The 22,555-nt window shown below is 48.2% G+C and overlaps 1 long non-coding RNA gene across 1 annotated transcript; it reads left to right on the top strand.

Annotated features, from left to right (window-relative positions):
- The first annotated feature begins 892 nt into the window (after positions 1–892).
- Positions 893–14,943, top strand: LOC143434957 (uncharacterized). Its single transcript, XR_013104853.1, has 4 exons — positions 893–1,018; positions 1,993–2,109; positions 11,562–11,690; positions 14,278–14,943. It is a non-coding gene; the product is annotated as an uncharacterized LOC143434957 (long non-coding RNA).
- Positions 14,944–22,555: the final 7,612 nt, after the last annotated feature.

Below are 22,555 nucleotides of genomic sequence, written 5' to 3'. Positions count from 1 at the left end.
GCCTTCTTCAGGGAATCCCACAGGCAAAGAGCCTTGCACCAGGGTGTGGGGTGCCTATCTGGTGGACACCCCTAAACAAGAGCTGGACTCCTCTGTATTGGAGAAAAGGGGTCAGGTTTGGAGTGTCAAAGGCCTCCTCAGTTCTGCTGTCTGGAGGTCACGTGGGCTGGCCTCGTTCAGAGTGTAAGCTGACCTTTCTGAATGGCCGACCTAGATTTCTCACGCCAACCCAGACCAAATCCCTCAGGGCAGCTGCTGCACGCTGGGCTGGGCAGACCTGCTTTGAGAGGAGGTGGGTGGGAAATAGGAAGGCCAGAGGGGTCCGCCTAGTGACTTGGGCAATCTGGTCATAATGTGATAATAAGAACCCCCTTTTTTTTTAGAAGACATCATGGGCAAAGTGATGTGATTGCTGAATCTGAGACTCTCTTCCTGCTAACTGGCCCTGGAAACATTTCATCAAGGATGAGGGAGGGGTTCATGAGCCCCGCACCCTTTCCTGAGGAACTATTGGCAGTTAATGGTGACTGGGGGGAGGGGTGGCATTTTCTTTAGTAACATAGCCACCGATAAGATGCCTGTTTTCCAGTAAATAACCCCGGTGGGTGCTCGTGTAGGCAACACTAGTTAAATTCAGTGACCCGCTCTCAGGACACACACATAGACATCAAAATAGGAGGAGGCTTATGAAAAGGGGCTCAGTAGAAGAGGGCGGAGGTGAGACAGGGTAATGGGTAAAATGACCAAAATCCATTACATTGATATATGGAATTGTCCAATAATAATAGTAACAATGATGATTCAGAAGGGATGTGAGAACGTCACCTTTACGAAGCATGTATTACGTGGGGCCAATTGAAAGTCTCCTAGGCAGAAGCCAGGGATAGCTGCCAAGGCCAGGGTCCTGGTGGAGTGGAGGGAGGGATCTGTAGCTGAGACGGAGCCTCGCAAAGGCTCGTGGAGAGGGTTGCAGGTCTGTCCACATCAGGAGTCAATAGCCTTCCACAATCAGAAGGAGGTAACTGGGGGGTGGGGTGGGGGGTGGGGGGTGGGGAGGACAGCGGGGAGCAATGGGGACCGGCTCAGGACACAGCCCAGGTAGCAGCTGTGGGAGCCACCGTGCCTGGCCTGCGGGAGTAGGGTGGATGAGCTACTCTGAGAGCTGTGGAAGGAAAAGAGAGGAAAAAGCCAGAAAGCATCAGGGACAGGAAAGGAAGGAGAAAGCCCAAGAGGCTGGGGGGGGGGGGGGTATGGGGAGGGATGCGGACGGGGACGGGATGGGGGTTAGAGTGGAGAAGGGAAAGAAAGGAGAGGAAAGGGAGGAAATGAGGAGCTGGGGTGGGGATGGGGGCAGGAAGTCTGAGCAGGAGCCACAGCTGGAAATGGGGTCTATGCAGGGGCCAAATCTTCCAGCCAGCCTATCCTGACCCATTCTGTTCCGCTGGCCAGAGAAGATGCAAGCAAGGCTCCTGGAGGACAGGGGAAGGAGCCACACAAATAGGTTCAGTTAGATACAAGTAGGAGCTTCTCTCCAAGACAAGGTCTGCAGGGAAGGTCCCCTCCTCCCAATGAAGCAGCCCATCTCTCCCCCCCCCCCCCCCCCCCCGCAGGGGACTATCCACCATGACTCTTCAAGGGTATGGACTGCTTCTGTGATTTGGCAGCACGCGGCTCAGCAACTCTGTCTCTGTTCCAGCCAGAGCTGTGCTAGTGCGCAGGGCAGGCAGGGTAAGGGGCTCTTCCAATAAACCAAATGGTGAGGTCAGCGTGCGCCTGTGCCCAAGTGGGTCTTTACCACTCCCCCTGTTCCAGGAAAATCAGGAAAAAGCCACTGGAGAAGAGGGGTGGAGGGCAGGAGCTGCCTGGGTATTTCCAGGGAAAATCTGATTGCTTTCATGGAACAAGCAGCTAGCTGGCTGCTGCCCCTCCTGCCCACACACCCACTCCCCACTGTCTCTGTCTCCACCTCGACTTTCCTTTCTTCTTCCCCAGGACAAACCCTGGTCTCCCTGTAGCAAGCACTCCATCCTGAGCACTGGGCCCTGGATGCCGGCAGTTTGGGGCAGGCATGCAAGTATGTTCAGGAGTGTGCAGAAGTATCAGGCATATGTGAGTATAAGACTACATGTACATGCCGGGCAGTGGTGGTGCACGCCTTTAATCCCAGCACTTGGGAGGCAGAGGCAGGCAGATTTCTGAGTTCGAGGCTAGCCTGGTTTACAGAGTGAATTCCAGGACAGCCCGGGCTATACAGAGAAACCCTGTCTTGGAAAAAAAAAATGTATGTACATACACATGTATATGAATGTGTCATATGATGGGTACAAACGTGATAGAGATGTGAGCATGTAATCACAGGTGTGTGTGTGTGTGCGCGCACTATGCACACTATGCACACACACACACACACACACACACACACACACACACACGTGCTTCTGCAGCTGACAGATCTCAGGTGCTTGTGAGAAATAAAGCCAGTCTGCCCATGACCATCAATGGCCATGGTTGAGACAGAAGCAGGTTTTGAGGAGAAAACAGGGCTACGTTGACTATTTGTGGCTCTGGGTTTATTATTTGGGGCCAGGAACGGTTATTCTTTAGAGCTGTTGAGTTTTGGAGACCGGGATCATGTCGTATTGCTCAGGGTGCTTTTCAACTCTCCAGCTTCAGCTATCCTTGGAAGAGATGGCTGCATCCCCCCCCACCCCCCCCAACACACACACACAAGCTTGGGGCCTGGTTTTTCCATCTGTGGTGTGAGGACAGCACTTGCCTATTCCTTAAGGGTTGGTGTTCATGTCCAAGCAAGGCAGGAAGGGTTGGCAATGCCCCTGGGTCCCTGGACATGTGTACACTCTAGGCAGGGGCTGTTATTGTCCCCTAGGAGGAGACGGAGGCTCCAGAATGTCAACTGCCCCTCGTCTGTCCCTGGCCAACCTGAGGTCAGACCCCAGGTCTAATTGATTTATGACAAGGCCATGGGTATCTTCTCCAGTTCAAGGCTGCACAAAGATAATTCAGAGATAGCACAGAATTCCCTTCCTCCAGGGCTCTAAGCCCTCAACTCCTGGCCCTTGGGGAGTGGCTCCTCTGAGCCTGTGATAGAGCTATGGTCCTTTTTTAACTGGGTGTGATCTGCACGTTGTGCCAACTCAAAGCATCCCCATAAACATCTGGCCAGACCCTTGTTATTTGTTTGGGGAGCCTGGGGTCCCAGCACTTGGTTTAAAGCTACAAAATATATAGGTAAGGCTGGGATTCCAACTGCCTGCCTTGTGTCCAGGCATAGACACTGTTAACCAGACACCCTTTCTTCTCTCTTTCTCGCCAGCCTTAAACTCACCACAGGGTCCCAGCCTTCCTCAGGGCTCATCTGCGTGGAGACATTGGAACATTTCTGTCTGAACATTTCTCTTTTTCATGACCCATCTTTAGGTATGATCACCTCCATCTAAGCTTGGCCAAAGGGATGTGGCTGTCTCCAGCCTGTCTCTACTTTCTTCTGTCTCCCTCCCTTATATAAACATTCGCCTGATGTCTGAATGACCTAAGCCTTTGTTGCTCAACCCTAAGGCCACCAGCAGAGGCCACGGAGCAGCAAGAACAGGGCCCCTTCTTCAAGGTCACCTTTCCCAGCCCGTTCCACTCCACACTCTTTCTCCAGAGGATTTCTGTTCTCTCCATACGGGATCCCCCCTATCCACCTTCTACCATCCATTCACCCATCATCTACCCACTTAGAACGCACCTTGAGGGATGAAGGTATTGCAGGAACAAGGGCCTGCATCTGTTGATAGTTATTTGTTCTTTTTTTTTTTTTTTTTTTCAGCTCTGGGATCAATTCATTGGAATCTTTGCTCTACCACGTTTGTTTCTTTGTTTATTAACTTAAGCACAAGCCACATTTTCTATGATGTCTGCCTCTTGGAACAGTGGTTTTCCCATGTTCCCCTAGGCATGTCCTTAAAATGTCAAAAGCAAAGGTCCTGGGGCAGGAAAAGACAGGTATGTCTGAGCAGTGTGTGGGCCTACAGCTAGGGGGAAGGGTTGGGTAAGGGAGGTAGGAGAATGTCAAATGTATAATGTTGCATGTAAAATAAGTAAAAACCCACTTATTGTCTCTTCCTTGGGCCAAGCCCAGGCTGGACCTGTGCAGAGGCTCCATCAGTTGGGCCCAGTACAGTAGAGCTCCCCAGGGAAGGAACTATTGTGGCCCATAAATAGGTTAGGCGGTCAGGAAACGGAAATCCTGAAACACAATGAGGCCCAGTGCACAGGGGCTTCCTTTAGGCACAGGACTGGATTGAGGATGCAACTGGGGCCAAGTGCCTCTCTCCTCGAAGTAAGACTTCTTACCACAACCTTCAGGGACATTCAAGACTCAACCTCACCTTGGGGATAGCTCAGGACAGTCCACGAGGAGCTGAAACAGGCAGCAGAAGAGCAAGGGGACAGTGAACACCTCCCTGCTGAGCTCTGACAACAGGTCATAGCAGGAGGTGATGAGGCAGCCAGGCCTGGCCCAGGAACAGGCTCTTTCTACAATCCCTGGGTACTTCTGCCAGGCCTCTAAGCACACTAACCTGCACACCTTCGGTGTTCTCATCCTAAGTTAACCAAAGGATGCAGGAAGAGCAGACTGCACCTGCACCTGCACCTGCACCTGCACCTGCACCTGCACCTGCACCTGCACCTGCACCTGCACCTGCACCTGCACCTGCACCTGCACCTGCACCTGCACCTGCACCACAACAGTGGACCCAGGATGCGGCCCTTATGAGAGAACCGAGAACTTTGAAAAGTGCATGTCCCAGAAAAATCATAAGGCAGACAACACAACTCAGTGTCCTATAGAACCTCAGTGTCGCACACAAGGGCAGGCAAGATGGCTCAGTGGATAAAAAGGTGCCTACTGTCAAATCTAACGAACTGAGTTCGGGTCCCAGGAACCACATAGAGAAAAGAGAGAGCCAACTTCCCTATGCATGCTGAGTGTGCGTGTGTGTGCACGTGTTCACGCATACCCATATGTTCATTTAGTGCACACACATTAAATGAATAGTTAAAGAAATCTAAAAGTGCCCAAGAAAATATATTTCCAGTGTTCCAGTGTGAACTGGAAGCCCAGGAAAAAGTCAGGTGGTCCACAAAACATCAGGACATCGTGCTACTAGGGATTTCTTTGTGTTTTTCTGTGCTTCTATTTTTTTCTACAGTGATCTTTGTTGTCATAAAATATAAAATAAAATCAAACAAACAGAGCGCAGAGCACCATATCCTATAGGAGAAGATATTTTATATCTTTAGCATGAACTTTTAAATGGGTGGGGGAATTTGGATAGAAGGCTGTTGGGAAAACAGGATACAGAGTTGTTTACATCAAATGTAAAGGTTGAGACCGTGAGAAGAGGAAGGAAAGGCTGATGTCATAAAGGCCCTGACACCTACAGGACAGTCCCCCTTCCGGGTACATCAGGCAGCCCCAGCTCTTCTGGCAATTTCATGCACACCAGAGAGAATCTTACTGTCATTGCTACACCCTTGATTGACCCTTCTTACAGCACCAAGTAATGTAGTAAGAACAGGTGTAAATACCGTCTGGCTTCAAGGTTTTGGGGACTTCCTTTTTTTGGGGGGGGGGGCGGGGTTCGAGACAGGGTTTCGCTGTGTAGTCCTGGCTGTCCTGGAACTCACTCTGTAGACCAGGCTGGCCTCGAACTCAGAAATAGGCCTGCCTCTGCCTCCCAAGTGCTGGGATTAAAGGTGGCATGCGCCACCACTGCCCGGCCTGGAGACTTCCTTTAACAAGTATCTGCTCTCATGTTTGTATTCAAAGCAAGTTTCACCTCTAAACATGGCATAGCATGAACTAGTCCAGCATTTCTTTCTGGTTTCTTTTCATCCCCTCCCTAGGTACATTTTGCATAGGGTAAATGTGGTCTTATGTGTATCACTTGATCGATTATACAAATGCCACCGTGATACAGAACACGAACATCAGGAAAGTACAGAGTGGGAACATGACACGTGACATCATATAGTGTGCCCTGTTTGTGTCTGGCCCATTCATTCACCACATCTGTGCTATTTGCCCATGCTGATGCATGGTCCGCTGGTTTTCTTTTTTTCTTTTTCTTTTTTATTTTTCAAGAAAAGGTTTCTCCGTGTAACCCTGGCTGTTCTGGAACTTGCTCTGTAGATCAGGTTCTATGTTGACCTCAACTCAGAGATCTGCCTGACGAGTGCTGGGACTGAAGGCGAGCACCTCCACCGCTGCCTGGCTACTCTGCTGGTTTTATTGTTGAATACTAGCCTAGAGCTTGTTGATAAGCATCCAGGCTGCCTATGGCTTTGTTCTGAGTAACGTCTGCACAAATCTCCCTGAGAATGAAGCCAGACACTCCTCATATCTGTTAAACACTTGTGCTTTTTTTTTTTTTTTTAGCTTACCTGATTTGTTTCTGGTTTTCCTGTTAATTTTGTAGAAACTCTTTGATTATTGAAGTTAGATGCTATCACATACACACAGAGAGAAACAGAGAGACAGAGACAGACAGACAGACAGACAGACAGACAGACAGACAGGAGAAGAGAGAGTGAAGGAGGAAGAGGAAAAGAAGAAGGAAGAGGAAGAAGAGGAGGAGGAAGAGGAGGAGAGAGAGACAGAGAAAGAGAGAGAAAGAGAGAGAGGGAGAGAGAGAGAGAGGGAGGGAGGGAGGGAGAGAGAGAGAGAGAGAGAGAGAGAGAGGAGAGAAGTTGATGGTTTAGGAGGGAGGCAGAAGACTACAGCACCACGAGTGACAGTTAATGTGGTTGGTGGCTGTGATGGTGCCTTCGTGGCTTTGCTTACTTAGACTGGGAGTCTGCTCTCCGAGCTCAGAGTCCTCTCCAGTCCTCTGTCTCAGTCACAGGGCATCTGAGGCTCTGCTCTCACACTCCACACTTCTCTCCCTGTCCAGCCTGCTCCCACTGCTCTGGCCCCTGCTGTTTGTACACCTGAGCCTTTCTCTTTTAGCAACTTCCTTTCTGGGGGCATACTTCCCCAGACTTCATCCCATTTTCCTTCCAAAGGCTCTGAGAGAAAACACCAGTGTCTTCCAAAGTCTGGAGGCTCTGCATGTTATTTCCCGCCTCATGGCTGCCTCTGATGTCACATAACACTCCCTTTTCTGTCCCTGCCTCCAACTCTTTCTCTTGCATCCCCCTCCCCCCAAGAATGTGCTAAGCACATCCTCTACCTTCCCCTGAGCTGCACCCCCAGCTCTCCTTCAGGCTACTCTTTTGTTTGTTTGCTTGCTTGCTTGCTTTAGTTTTTCTAAAACAAGGTTTTTCCTGTATAGCCCTGGCTGTCCTGGAACTTGCTCTGTAGACCAGGCTGGCCTTGAATTCAGAGATCCATCTGCCTTTGCCTCCAGAGTGCTGGGATTAAAGGCATGTGCCCTCACCACCAGGTTTACGCTGTTCTTATAAGGACAAATGCTGTATTTGGGACCCACCTGGATTATCAAGGATGAGCCCATCTCAGATACTTAATGGCATCTATAAGAACCTTTCCACATCTGACTGCATACACAGGTTCCAGGGGCGGACGCAAAGGGGCCATCATTCAAGTCACTACAGTCCACTTCCTGGTTCTTCAAAATCCACCAAAGGAAATGCATCCATCCCACGTATCATCACCCTCAAATCTTAATCCATTTGAGCATCAAACCAAATTCAAATTTTCATTTAAAGATGTTTTTCTCACAACTAGTCATGATGATGCAGGTCTGTAAATTCAGCACTGGGGAAACTGAGGCAGGAGAATCATCACTGGTTCCAGACCAGCCTGGGTTACATAGTGACCTCTAGGACAGCCTGGGCTATAGAATGAGACTTTGTTTCAAAAATCAAAACAACTAAAACCACCGGGCGGTGGTGGTGCACGCCTTTAATCCCAGCACTTGGGAGGCAGAGGCAGGCGGATTTCTGAGTTCGAGGCCAGCCTGGTCTACAGAGTGAGTTCCAGGACTCACTCTGAGATGACAGCCAGGACTACATAGAGAAACCCTGTCTCGAAAAACAAAGAACAAAAAACAAACAAATAAACAAACAAACAAAAAACCGAACTAAAACCAAACCAATCAACGAAACAAAGAAGAAAGTATTTCTCATTATCTACTGGAGGCATGGGTGAGAATCTGGGTTCAGTCCATCCTGAGGAGAATTCCTCTCCACGTATGAACCAAGAAATCTAAAAGATGTGTTTCATGCTTCCAAAATACCATGGTGGAACATCACATGACAGACATTTCCATCCTAAGGGGAGGTAGAAGGACTAAGAGAACTCCTAGCTGTTAAGACTTGGATATGTAATGTCCCCAGAGTCACTTGGTCCCTAGCTGTGGTATTCTTTTGGGATATTAAAAACACATTATTTATTTATGGTGTGTGTGTGTGTGTGTGTGTGTGTGTGTGTGTGTGTACATGAGTGCAGTTGCCTACAGAGGCCAGAGGCCAGAGTTGGATTTCCTGAAGCTGGAGTTACATGTGTTTGTAACATGTTTGTAACACGTATGCTGAGAGCTGAGCTCTGGTACTCTGAGAAGCCAGTAAACACTCTTAGCTGCTGAGTCCTGTTTTGGAATTTTAAAAATGATATGTACTTCCTTTTTTTACGGGTGTCTTAGGGTTTGTATTCCTGCACAAAACGTCATCACCAAGAAGCAAGTTGGGGAGGAAAGGGTTTATTCATTCAGCTTACACTTCCACATTGCTGTTCATCACCATAGAAGTCAGGACAAGAACTCAAACAGGGCAGGAACTTAGAGGCAGGAGCTGATGCAGAAGCCATGGAGAGGTGCTGCTTACTGGATTGCTTCCCCTGGCTTGCTCAGTTTGTTTTCTTATAGAACCCGGGACTACCAACCCAGGGATGGCACCACCCACAATGGGCTGGGCCTTCCCCCCCTTGATTGATCTGTGATAATCCCAGCTTGTGTCAAATTGATACAAAACCGGCTAGTACAGAGGGTATGGGTGGGTGTGACAGCATGCAAGTAGAGGTTAGAGGGTAACTTGTGAGAGTTGGTTCTCTTCTTCCACCATGTGAGCCCAGAGATCAAACTCAGCCTTGCACGACAGGTGCCTTTACTGATTGAGCTGTCTGTCACACGACTGTGGTGCTATTGTGAAGTCTGTGGAGCCTTTAGGAACTGGGGCCTAGCTGGTGGAAGTTGGCCCCCAGGAGTGGGCTTTTGAAAGTTACAGTCTGTTTTTCTGGGCAGCTAGCTATCTCTGCCTTCTGATCAACTTCCATGTCTTTCCTGCCATGATGTTCTGAGATACTTGGAAGCTGTGAAGTTGCTTCGGAGTGACCAGAAGAGTAACTATCAGGTAGAACCCATGCCCAGCAGGGCAGTGTTACTATGCTGCCAGGCTCATGGCTAATCAGCCCAGTTCCTGCCTGGACACATTTTGGAATCCAGCAGCCTTCCCATATTTTCTTTTGTCTTCATCCTTTGCTGCCCCAGGTGGTAATGTTTCTGCCAATAGAACAACATCACAACCTGTGGGTCTCCCTGTGTGGCAGGGATCTATGCCATTAAGCAAAGGCTGTGCCCAGGTCAAGGCTATCCCTTGTTTAGCCTTGGGATGGTTGAGCAGGTTTGAGTCCTGCTCCCAGCTCTTCAGCCATCTGCTCAGCACTTTGCCAGCACCTGGGTTCCCAACAGTTGATTTCTTCATGAGTCTCCTCCGCAAAAACCAGGCATGCCAAGACTCTTCCCAGTCCACTCGGCCCTTCCTCAGTTTACATTTTCCATTTCATGTTTCACTTAAGCTGTTGGAGTGATGCTTTTGTGCACTGTGTAAAGATTACCCTTGTAAGCCGGGCACTGGTGGCGCATGCCTTTAATCCCAGCATTTGGGAGGCAGAGGCAGGTGGATTTCTGAGTTCGAGGCCAGCCTGGTCTACAGAGTGAGTTCCAGGACAGCCAGGACTACACAGAGAAACCCTGTCTCGAAAAACAAACAAAACAAAATTACCCTTGTATTATTCAAATGCTGATTTCCGTGCCGGCAGAGATCTGTTTACAGGCTGGATGTTGTTATCATCATTATTATGAAGCATATCCTGCCTTAGTATTTTGTAAATATTGTTCTCCAACATCTATGGTCAAACAGAGCTGAATAGCCAATAGCTGGACTGGAGAGTTAAGGCAGAACTTCTAGACTGAAAGAGAGGGTCTTAGGTGGGAACAGGAGGCACAGGAGTTGACAACGGCCAGGACAAGACTAGGATGGACAGCTAACATGTGGTGGGACGTAGGCCAGGCTAGTATTGTTGGGTTAGAATAGTTGAGAATCTGCCTAGCTATTGTGTCTAAAGCTTATAATAAGTACAGTTAAATCTCCGCGTCCTTATTCGGGAGCTGGAGGCGGTCCCCTAGAACAGTAAAGATACAGCTAAGCAGAGAGGAGAAACAGGCCATGCAGTTAACACTGCACTGGGAACTTTTCTGAATGACAAGTTCATTGCTGACAAGTTCTGCTTTTCCAAGCAGCGCTCTGAGGCAGGCGAGCATAAAGAATAGCATGGTAACCTAAGGTTTGCTTGTTTGGGGCAGAACACATTCCTAATGCTAGTGCACTTGGCAGCCTGAAAACCTTGCCCATGCATTCCGTACACAGACGCTTCTCTGAACAACGCACCGGCCAACCTGTTAGCAACCTGGGACCCACACCTGCTTCGAGCTGCACACGCTCCCCTCCGAACAATGGAACACATTCTTATTTTCCTTAACGACAATGAAACTTAGATTCTATTTGTTCACACTCTCTTTATGTCTGATAGGAAACCCGAAAAGCAAGTGAAGACCAGGTGTCTCATCACTCTGGATGTTTGTCATGAAGACATTTGTCATTTGGGTCTGGGGCAACTTGGATAACTCAGGACAGTCTCAATTGAGATCCCATATATTCCAGAGTCCTTTACCAAATAATGCTGGGGCATCAGGAATTGGGTCCAGTCTCCCCAGGGACATCGTTCAATCCTCTGCACTCCTCAACCTCTCTCCGGCTTTTCCTCCAGTGTTTCCTGGCATCACTGTGTAAAGCACACACACATGCACACGTGCACACCTCTCTCCTCGCTCTCAGGCGAATGTCACGTCTATACTTGGCTGATTTGTGGACATTTATTGATTTTTCTACCGGAACATAACCTTAATGAAGGCAACATTTTAATTTAATTTTATTTGGTGTTTTGAGACAGGGTTTTCTCTATGTAGTCCTGGCTATCCTGGACTTTGTTCTGTAGACCAGGGTAGCCTTGAACTCAGGGATCTGCCTATCTTATCCCCACTGAGTGCTGGGATTAAAGGCATGCATCATCATCCCTAGTGTGAAGATAGTTTTTTATTTTTTTAAAACATTCTGGAGTCTCAATGAGCAAAATAGTGCTAGATACAAGTAATCTCCCAGGTTGCACCAGTGGCACAAATCTCCCTTTACCCCCATAGTCAACAGCTAGGTAACATGTCCTCCGTTTTCATCTGCCTTTCCCTTCCCACTCCTAGGCTCCTGTCTCAGATCATCAGGAATGAACTATGGCACCTTCCCAGGAATCCTTACCTCAGGCTTCCCTCTGGGGATGTCCGAACTGCAGTGTGGCAGGGAGCTGCAGCTGCTCCATGGATTCTCCAAAGGTGACTCATTGGGTGGCTCCTGTTAAGACACAGTGCAGGCAGGAGCCCAAAACATTCCAAACCTGGGGACAGCTGTTGAGAAAACTTTTCGGAGCCTTCGTGGTGGTTTGGGGAGGGGGGGGGATATGCTGCAAGGAGAAACTCAGAGGTTTAGCCGTGTGTGTGTGTGTGCGTGTGCGTGTGCGTGTGCGTGTGCGTGTGCGTGTGCGTGTGTGTGTGTGTGTGTGTGTGAGATGGCTCAGAGCTAAGCAGAGGTTGCCTTACCTTCCTGACTCGGTGAGGACAGAAGGGATAGTTAGCCCATGAGAGCATTTGCTTGTGCTCACCCACAGAAATGGGATCTCTGCCCTATGGTAGGTGGCAGTGAGGTGTGGCCCCCTCAGGGGATGGGGGATAGGTTGTCACTTTAGAATGCACACACTCTGTAGCCCAGAGTTTCATTCCACATAGCTGTCCATGGATGCTAGGAAGTATTTTCTGAATATATGACATTCTTCTATGCTCAGAGATCTCAAGATCAACAATCTGTTCAGTGAGGGGGGGACCACTGTCCAAATGAAAAGAAAAATACCAGTCACCAGAGAGACGGTGGGAAAACTGGAAACCTTTGCACTGTTGGTATGAATGCAAAACGATGCAGTCAGTATTGTAAGCAGTAAGGTATTTCCTTGGTAATTTAACAGGGGATTTTCAGTATAATCCAGTAATTTCATTTCTGGGCATAGACCAGAGAGAATTGAAAGCTTGGGTTCAGGGATCCTGGATACCGGTGTTCAGAAACAGCACTTCCTGCAGTATCCAGAGGGTAGAAGCAAATATGTACACTGATGGGTAAACAAAATGTGGTATGTCTACAAAAAGGAATATTACTTAGCTTTGAAAAAGGAGGGGAATTCTCACATATGCTACCACGTTCTGTTAAGTGAAACAATCCAGCCAGCAAGAGAAGAAATATTGTATGAGTCCACTTACAAGATGTACCCAGAATAATCATATTCACAGAGAAACATCGGAGAATGTGAATGGCAGTTGCCAGGGGTTTGGGGGAAGGGGAGTGGGAGGTGGTAGAAGAATAGAGCTTCCATTTGTTGAGATGAGGATTGTTCTACAGAATGATGACAATGACAATTGTGTAATACAAGTGTCTTCATGCTGTATTCTCACACACACTCAGCAAGAGCTCTGCCACTACTGGGCTACATCCCCTCTCCCCCCCCCCCCCCCCCCGTATTCTTTTCTTTTTTCCAACATAATATTTTTATTGATTATTTGGATTGTCTAACAATGCCCTCCAATCCCACTGGTTTCCCATTCCTCCCTGGTCCACCTTCCCACCCTTGTGCGCGAGCTCACACACACACACAAATACACCAAGCCCTACTTGTGTTGCCCATATACTCACTCACTGGAGCGTGGTCAAACTCTTAGTAGCCAGCTCCTTAAAGAGTCCTTCCCGCTAGACAGTGGTGGTGCACGCCTTTAATCCCAGCACTTGGGAGGCAGAGGCAGGCGGATTTCTGAGTTCGAGGCCAGCCTGGACTACACAGAGAAACCCTGTCTCAAACAAACACAAAAAACACAAAAAAACCCATCACTTCAGACATGTAGTTTGCAGGACTGAAAAGATAGATGGCTTAGGAGTTAAGAATATTGCTTCTCTTGCAGAGGGCCAGAATTGAGTTCCCAGTATCTACATTGAGTGGCTCATAACCGCCTGTAAGTCCAGCTCCAGGACATCTAACACCCTCCTCTGGCCTTCTTGGACACACGCACACATGTACAGATATACACGTACTCATAAATAAAAATAACATAGGTCTCTAAGAAGGAAACATAGTCCTTTCTGCCATATTTCATTGAACAATTATGATCTAATTATTCCCCCCCCCCAGTGTGTGTGTGTGTGTGTGTGTGTGTGTGTGTGTGTTAAAGTCTCATTATTATTCCAGTCTGGCCTTGAACTTGTAATCCTCCTGTCTCAGATTCCCACATGCTTGGATTATAAGCATGCATCACCATATCCAACTCTTATTAACCTTAAGCCTACTGTTTGAATTTGCTCACCCTAAAGGATGTGTGTGATTCTGCCCCCGCACATGTGACTCATTTCACTTAGCATGACATTTTCAAGGTTCATTCATGTTGGAGCATGGATAAGAAACTTCACTCCCTTTATGCCAAACTATGAGCACCGTTATGTTATACCCTGGTATGGCCTGACCCCTTGTATTTAACCATTTGACCGTTGGCAGCCACCTGTGAGTGGTTGCCATCTTTTGGCTGCTTCTGGCCTGTGCTTTTGAATCTTAGATACAACCTGGAGAACTTGGCCCAGTTTGGGGTGCAACCGGCAGTAGAATCTTTTGGAGGTTACCTCACCCTATTTTGCTCTTGGCTTGCTGGTTACCATACATAATCCCACCAGGATAGAATAGCAGAGTGGGCTGTGTGGTTGAAACTTGGAGCCTCGGTGTCTTGCTTGGTATTCAGTCCAAGTGGGATCTGTGAGTGCTCCTTGGCTGCCTCACAACTGAGTGGTGGCCCTGGCTTCTAGACTAGGGCCATTAATCCTGTTCTCCTTTCTCAGTTTCTCCAGGCTCTGAGGTCATTTCAGGAGCTGCATCTGTGACCGGAGGAGAAGCTGGGATAGCTTTATGCATAAGAAGCCATGGTTCCCCTTCACTCTCAGGTCCTTTGCTCACATGTTTGAGATTCCTCTGAGTCTTTACATTAAGTTTCAGTTTGTCCATTTTCAGGACTGTAGAGTATGCCTTTGTGTACATATAATGAACAGTTGGTTTGTTGGCAATATTTAGTTGTCCCAATGGTATACTATATGACTACCCAAGTCTTGCCTTTTCATGAACATATATGTTAGAGAACCTCGCTATTAAGGGAGCAGTCCCCCATGACCGGATGGCTTTCTGAACTTGGCACGAAATGGCAGACTCCCTTTCTTAGTGGAGCTTCTCTGTCCCTGCCTCTGTCTGGAAGAGTGTCCCTGAACACAGGTGGCTGGCCTTGGCTGGCCTTGGCTGAAAAATGACCTTGTACAGAGCTTTCTGCAAGGCTGCATAGCTCAGCACACACAGCCCGCTCTGGCTTCCTGCCCACATGATAATTAGGTGCTGTTCTATAACCAATCAGCCCTTCTCACTTGCTTGATGTTATGACCAATTATCCCTTTTCACCTGTGCCCCTAAAACCCCAGCCCTATCCCTGAAACAATAAATAAAGTAGACTCATCTCACTACAGTGTCCTCCAGAGATCATTCACAGCCATCCAAACTACCTCTTTTTTTTTTTTTTCCTCTCAGACTGGTGGCCAACAACCTCCGAGAAAAAAGGAAGAGGCCCCATACATACATGTATTTTGGTTAAATAAAGCTGCCTGGCATGTGCTATCTCATGTTTAGTTTGGACAAATGATGCCAAATGAATTTTGGATGTTATAAAGTTTCTTTTCGGTTTATACTGGTTTATTGTGTACTGCTTTCAGGCTGAGTATAAAAAGAAGACCTTTTATATGTTAGGTGAGCGTTCTGCCTGAGCTGTGGTTCCAGCGTTTCCTGCTGTTTCAGTCCTCATCACCACTGTATGAGAGTTCTGGCTGCCTTGTAGCCATGCCAACACTTAGGATTGCCATCTTTTGTACTTTAGAAATTAGTAGATCTATTGCTATGGTATCGTGTTGTCTTAATTTCTCTTTGCTTGACAGCTAATCTTTCAAGTTAGATGTGTGTTTTTATCTTGTGTGTGTGTGTGTGTGTGTGTGTGTATGTGTATTTCTTTGTGTAGCTCTGGTTGTCCTAGACCTATCTCTGCAAACTAGGCTGACCTTGAACTCACAAAAACCTTCCTGCCTCTGCTTCCAGAGTTCTGGGACTAAAAGTGTGTGCTACTACCACCCGTGTTTTCATCTTCTTACTGGTTGCTGAGATGTTGTTTCTAAGTAAAATAATGGCCAAGTCATCTATGAATGTTTTCCTGGCAGTCTTTTTTTTTTTTTTTTTTTTTTTTTTTTTTTTTTTTTTAAGTGTTTTGCAGCATTCCATATGCAGATAGAAGATTTTTTCTTAGACCAGCATTTTCTCCTGGAGCGGGGCCTGTCCTTGTTGCAGGGACACATGTGAGAGGGAGTAATCATCACTAGGTACTTCCTTACTCTGAAGGACTGTTCAGTGTCTGCTTGATAAATCACAGCTCCAGGGGAAGAAAATGTCTACATCTGAATTTAATAACATTACCTCCCCCCACCCCAAGGAGTTCTTCTGGGTGACTGCCACCAGCACCCAAATTAGAAATTACTGAGGTCATTTCAGGCTATTGTGCCTTCTTCAAATAGTACTTCCTTGTTTAAAATAAAGAACCAGGAAATGTCAGGTAAGGGCAGTGCTTGTATGAGAACTCAGGCTGATAGGGACTCCTCCAAGGAATTGTTTTGGATAGGAAAAAAAAAAAAGCTTACCTAATTAATATTCCAGCATAGGAAAAAAAAAAAAAGACTATTAGAAATGCCCAAATATGCCAGGCAGTGGTGGCACACGCCTTTAATCCCAGCACTTGGGAGGCAGAGGCAGGTGGATTTCTGAGGCCAGCCTGGTCTACAGAGTGAGTTCCAGGATATCCAGGGCTATACAGAGAAACCCCGTCTCAAAAAAACAAAACAAAAAAACAAACAGAAATGCCCAAATGCTAATTTGAGCATATCCATCCAGTGGATGACTGAAAATCATTTTATAAACAAGACAAGGGGCTGGAGAGATGGCTCAGTAGTAAGGCGCACTTGCTGCCCTTGTAGAGGTCCCAGGTTCAGTTCCCGGCACATGATGGTTTATAAACATCTGTAACTCTGATTTCAGCGGGTCTGCTTGCCCTCTCCTGACCTCTCTGCTCAAAGGGCACATACATACACGCAGACAAGACACTCGTCACTTACACAAATCTAAAGAGGAAACAAAATGTTTTTGAAAAAACTAAGACAAGACAAATTTATGCAGGAGAATATAGACCAAAGAGGAAAAAAGAAAAGAAAAGAAAAGAAAAGCCAAAACCAAGTCAAAACAAACCCCAAACCCAGACAGGGATAGGGAAGACCAGGATGTCATGTCTCTTTCTTGCAATACACATGATCTCTTTGGATGGACTACAGCCAGAGGTGAGAAGGGTATATAACAGAGGGAGAGAAGTGTGGAACTCCCTTGCAAACTATCTAGAACATTCGAAACGTTTAAAAATCCACTCCCATTTATTATAGAAAAAAAATAATTAAAATGGAAAACTTTGAAATATAGAGGTGGAAAAGAAAGTGTTCATCCTAAGGAATGTGTGCAGTCCTCCCCCCCCCCGCTCCCCAGCCTTCCCTGTCCGCCTCCAAAGCCATTCAAACTTCTAAGCCAGGCATGCTCAGGAAGCCTAGGCTGGAGGATCCCAAGTTTGAAGCCAGCCTGGGCTACATAGTAAGACTTTCTCTAAAAAAGAACCCCAAAGCAGGCCAAACAAGAAAACCACTTCTTCCTGCCTCCCTACTACTGGGTTGACACAAGGTGAGGAGCTGGTTATGGGGTGGGCGTTGTCTCTTTTGTGGACACTGTAAGGGCCCACATATAGCAAACCTTGCCACAGAACTCAGCATGGCCAGCAGGTTCATAACATTTCCAGAACCCCTTGGAACAGTTGGAAACCTCTCTCTCTCTCTCTCTCTCTCTCTCTCTCTCTCTCTCTCTCTCTCTCTCTCTCTGTCTCTCTCTCTCTCTCTCTCACACACACACACACACACACACACACACAGTTACTGGTCCTGATGGCCTTTCTTTTCTTTATTATAGACTTGTTTATTTTATGTATATGAATACACTGTCACTGTCTTCAGAAGAGGGTATCAAATCCTATTGCAGATGGTTGTGAGCCATCAAGTGGTTGCTGGGAATTGAACTCTGGAAGAACAGTCAGTGTTCTTAACCACTGAGCCATCTCTCCAGCCCCTGCTTTCTCTTTAAAGGCAACATTATTTATTGTGTGAGGGTATGTGGGGAGTTGGAGGTGGAGGCCAGAGCACAACCTGCAGATGTCATTCTTGCCTTCCTCCAGGTGAATTCCAAGAATAAAATTCAGATCTTTGGGCTTGTTGGCAAGTGCCTTTACCTGATGAGCCATCTCACCAGTCCCTAAAACACATTTTCTTAGTCAGTAGAAAAACAAGAATACAATCCATTACTTCATTTCACATCAACATAGTCATAAAATTAAATTGTGTGTGTGTGTGTGTGTGTGTGTGTGTGTGTGGTGGTTTGGATAGGAATGGCCCCCAATGGCTCACATATTTGAATGCCTGCCTGGTCATTAGGGAGTGACACTACTTTTGAGAGGGATTAGGAGGTGTGGCCTTAATGGAAGAATTGTATCATTGGGAGTGGGCTTTGGGGTTTCTAATGCTCAAGCCAGGCCCAGTGTCTCTCTCTCTTCAAATTGCCTGTGAATCAGGATGTAGAACTCTCAGCTCCTTCTCCAGCGCCATGTCTGCCTGCAGGCTGCCATGCTTCCCTCCATGATGTCAATGGACTCAACCTCTGAACTGCAAGCCAACCCCAATGAAATGTTTTCCTTTATAGAGTTGCCATGGCTATGGTGTCTCTTCACAGCAATAGAACACTGACCAAGACAATGTGTGTGTGTGTGTGTGTTACATGTTCATAATTTTTAAATTGTGTTCGTTATTTTTAATGGAAAGGCTTGGGACTACAGGAGCTAGTAGGAGACAGAAAGCACATAGTCGGACTGGGGCCCAAACCATCACTGTTGTTACTAGACTCTTTCTGTCTGTAGCAGCAACAGCAACAGCAACAGCAACAGACAACTGTCATGGAGGGGTGCAGCCAAGCTGCAGCAGGGCACTCTGGAAGCAGCTAGGAGCTGGCTCAGGTTGGAGTCTTAATCCACGGTTCCTGCAGTTTGAGTCCAGCAGATGCCTGTCTGCTGAGTGAATGAACACACATGCTAGAGGGTCAACAGCAGGGCCTGATCCTCATCCAGTAGGGTTGAGGTGTTTACTGAGTCAGGGTCCATTTTCATATCCCTTCAGCCCTTGTTTGCTGTGTGACCTTAGGCACATTGCTGTCCTTTGCTGAACTTCTGCTGCCTTTGCCAGACTGCCTGGAGCAGATGAAATGTTACGAAGGTCATGGAAGTACCTGGAACAGGAACAGAAGGTTTCCATGGGCAGCTCAGGGAAGGAACTGACACTTCTTAGAGGTCTGGTGGCCTGGGGAATGTCAACTTGGCACAGGAAAAAGGGGGGTGGAGCCAGCTAATAACATGACCCGAAACACAAACAGTCCCCAGAGAGGGGCCGAAACTCTCAGGTTGGTGAAAACACGCTTGTCAAGTTTCTGTGCTGCCTCTGAGAAAGACCTGGGAAGGTGGCCCGGGCTGGTCTCAGTTGGCAGTGCTGTCAGGAGTTGGCAGTCACCTGACCTCTACAGTAGCACTGAGTGCCCCAGACTGCTGACAGACCCAGTCATTTCCTCAGAGCCAGAGGTGACATATCAGTGGCAGAGCGTAGGGAGGAGCCTCATGCTCCCATCTCACTGGGAACCACCTAAGACCACAAACCCTCTCCAGGGTGGCCTGCAAGGGCAATTTGGAGGTGTGTGTGAAAACCAACATTGTGTTGGGACTCTGAGAAGTTCAGGCTCTTTGGAACTGTGTCAGGGCTTAGATTCACCGTAGACAGTTTGAACCAAAGACAATTTTCAAGACCTAGAAAAGTGTGCTTCCTTGGGCTCTAAGGGGATACCGGGAGTTAGGCCAGAAGAACTGGGCACCTCTGGGGGACCGGGGGAGGAGGAGCTGTCTCCTGGATGGTGAAAGCCATTGACAGAGGAAGGGCCCTGGCTTCGGAGCTGTGCCTGTTCCCCTGGGCACAGAAGTGTCCTTCGACGAGAGAGCTAGATTCCCAGTGCACCAGCCTGGGTTCTTCCCAGTACATGGAAGCCCTTCATGGGGAGAGTCATGTCTAGGGAGCAGAAGACCTTGTTGCAAGATCAGTAAAGGGTCTGGGGAGATAGCTCAGTAGCTAAGCGTGATTGCTATGCAAACACACGGACCTGAGTTCCCATCCAGAGCACCCACAAAAGCCCAGGTGTGGCTGCGTGTGCCTGTATTTTCAGCACATGTAGAGGGAGCAAGACAGTGCAGAGACAGACACCTGGGATCTCATTGGCCGGCCAGCCAACTAGCTGACACACATTCCAGCTCAGTGACAGACTAAGGACTAACGTGAGGAAGAGAAGAAGATCCTCAAAGTGTGGGTGCCCACTCATGCACATACATGTTACATATAATACCCAAAATAAAAACAAAATAATTTAAAAGACCAGGAGTCAGGGATTGAAGATCTGCAATCCCAGCACTCAGGTAGGGGGTGGGGCTAAGAAAAAGACTGCAAGTTTGAGACAATATTGGGTCACATGATCAAGACTACCTCAAACACAATATAAAGCAAACCTGGAGGGGAGGAGTCATGGCCCAGTGAACCTTCTTCTCTCTGGGCCTCAGTATCCCCATCTATCAAAGCGGGTCAAGTAGCCATGGATCACAGGTTTTAGGACGGTTTGTGGATGGTATGGGCCTCAGCTGCCCCTCTCAGTCTGGGGACTAGGAATAATTCCTCAGAGGACCCAGCCCCCTGCTATGGTATGCTGGGCGTGGATGACACTGGATGTCCAGGAGGAGCCTGGGTGTTGGCTTAAAATGGGGGAGAGTAGAGGCTATTTCTGGAAGCCTGAAATGGGGGAGACACGTGGACGTGGGAGGTGTTGGGTACTTGGGGAAGAAACTTGAGCTAAGGCTGGAGCTCGCACTTGGGAAGCTGCATCGGTGCTGGGGTGGGGCAAGTGAGGAGCCTGACAGCTGGGAGGGGGCCAGCAGGACCAGAATGCTTCTCCACCCGGGCACCTGCCTCAGGCTCCTCTGACCCTATAAACATCCCTGGAGAGGCAGCAGAGAAGCCACACTGTCCAGTGCCCACCCTACAACCCCACACTAGCATTTCCAGTAGGGAGAATTCAGCACGTCACCAAGAGTCTCCTGTGTCTTTCCTAATGACAACTTTCAAGTCTTTGTAACTTTTTGAATTAGACATGGCTGTTAGCCCCATTCTACAGATTAGGGTTTTGGGGTTGGAGAGGCCAAGTGACCTGCTCAAGGACACAGAGTTTATAAGTTATGGAGCACGCTCGGTCTCTGCGTGCCCTTAACCATAGGCAGGCTGAGCCATGAGTAAGAATTAAAGCCAGGTTAGCCAGATGTGGGAGGGAACTCAGCAACATTAGGAGTGGAGGGCAGGAAATCTAAGAAAGAGACACCCAGATCTTGAAGATGTACAATTCAGACTGGATAACGTGGACAGAGAAGGGTCTTCTCAGGGAGGAAAGAGCTTGGGCAAAACCCCAGGACTTGGAAAGCATGAGTAACCTACCTGGGATCACTGTTGTTTTATGGGATGAGGGTTGAGCTAAGGCTGCTGTAACCTGACAGGGTCCCAGTGAGGCTGATGACTGCTCTCCACCACACTCTGTGGTGTCTCGGGTTGAGTTTGGTGGGGACATAAAGCCAGGGTTTCAGAGGCGGGACTGAAGGATGCATGGGCAGAAAGTCCTGCTTCTCCCACAGAGGGTCCTGCAGAGGGATGAACAGGATGGGCTTCTGGTGGACAGGAAGCCCGCCATTCCTTCTGTACTAGAGAATGGCTTCTGTGTGTACCACAACAAAAAGGCTTTTCTGCCAAGTGGAGGAGAGGAAGTGGCCAGGCTGGCTCAGTCCAACCCCAGTCTGAAAGGAGACTCTGTCCTGGAATCTTGGATGCAGAGAATAAAGGAAGATGGGGGTGGGTGGGTGTCCGGTCCCTGTCTCATCCCTCATCAGTACCAGGTGGGAAAGGCAGGGCAGGAGTTATCCAACTTGGTCTGACTAGGTCCCAGCATGGTGACTTCCTAGCTGTGTGGCCTTGGCCAAGTCACTTGCCCTAGGAGACCTATTTTCCTTCTGAATACAATGTGAGAGGAAGCACGCTGGTTGGCCAGGACACTCAGACATATCCAATGCCAGGCTCCCACCACCCTTTCTTCTTCATGGAGCCTATGGCAGGGCATGCTGCCCCTCTTCTGCAGCCTCGACTTCCGGTTGGGGCTAGGGGAGTGTGAACCCTGGGCACCTGGGTCTGCATGTAGCTCTAAGTGTCACAGATGAGACTGGAAACACCCTGAGGGGGATCATAGTGACTCATGTACCTTCCTGAATGTCTTATTAAAAAAAATTACTGGAGAACTAGTAAAGGGCATATTGAGGGAATAGGGGGTGGGGAAACAGATTTCTTGGGTTGTAGCGGAGTACAGACGAGTTGCTCATCAAGCAGTTTCTTGAGGAGTCAAGGCCTCTCTGATCACCCCAAGAGCACAAGCAGAGGCAGGCCAGGCTGGGGATTATATATAGGAAAGCCAATATGGGCTCTCCCGGGTCCCTACCACCTGCTGTGAGTCCCCTGTGGCGAGGAGCTCAGGGATACTTCCTGGATGATTAGGAAGCTCTGGGCTGTGAGGGCCAATCCTTTCAATTCTCCTCAGCCCAATATACAAAGAGAGGAAGGGGCAGAGAGTCCGGATTGGGAGCACTGTTGATGGACCCTGCTGATGATTTAGCAGCCCGCCTGGTGAGTGATGGAAGGGAGGCTCCAACTTGACCTAGGATTGAGCATTGACATGGGGACTTCAGATGAACCCCAGTTCACCAGCCGCAGCCCAGTTCCTGCAATCTTGGGGCTTGTGGTAGAGTTTTCTGTCCCTGCAGACAAGACAGCAGGTTCTAGT

The sequence above is a fragment of the Arvicanthis niloticus genome, chromosome 18 (genome assembly GCF_011762505.2).
Source record: "Arvicanthis niloticus isolate mArvNil1 chromosome 18, mArvNil1.pat.X, whole genome shotgun sequence".
NCBI lineage: Eukaryota > Metazoa > Chordata > Mammalia > Rodentia > Muridae > Arvicanthis > Arvicanthis niloticus.
This window is presented reverse-complemented; position numbering and strand designations above follow the sequence as displayed.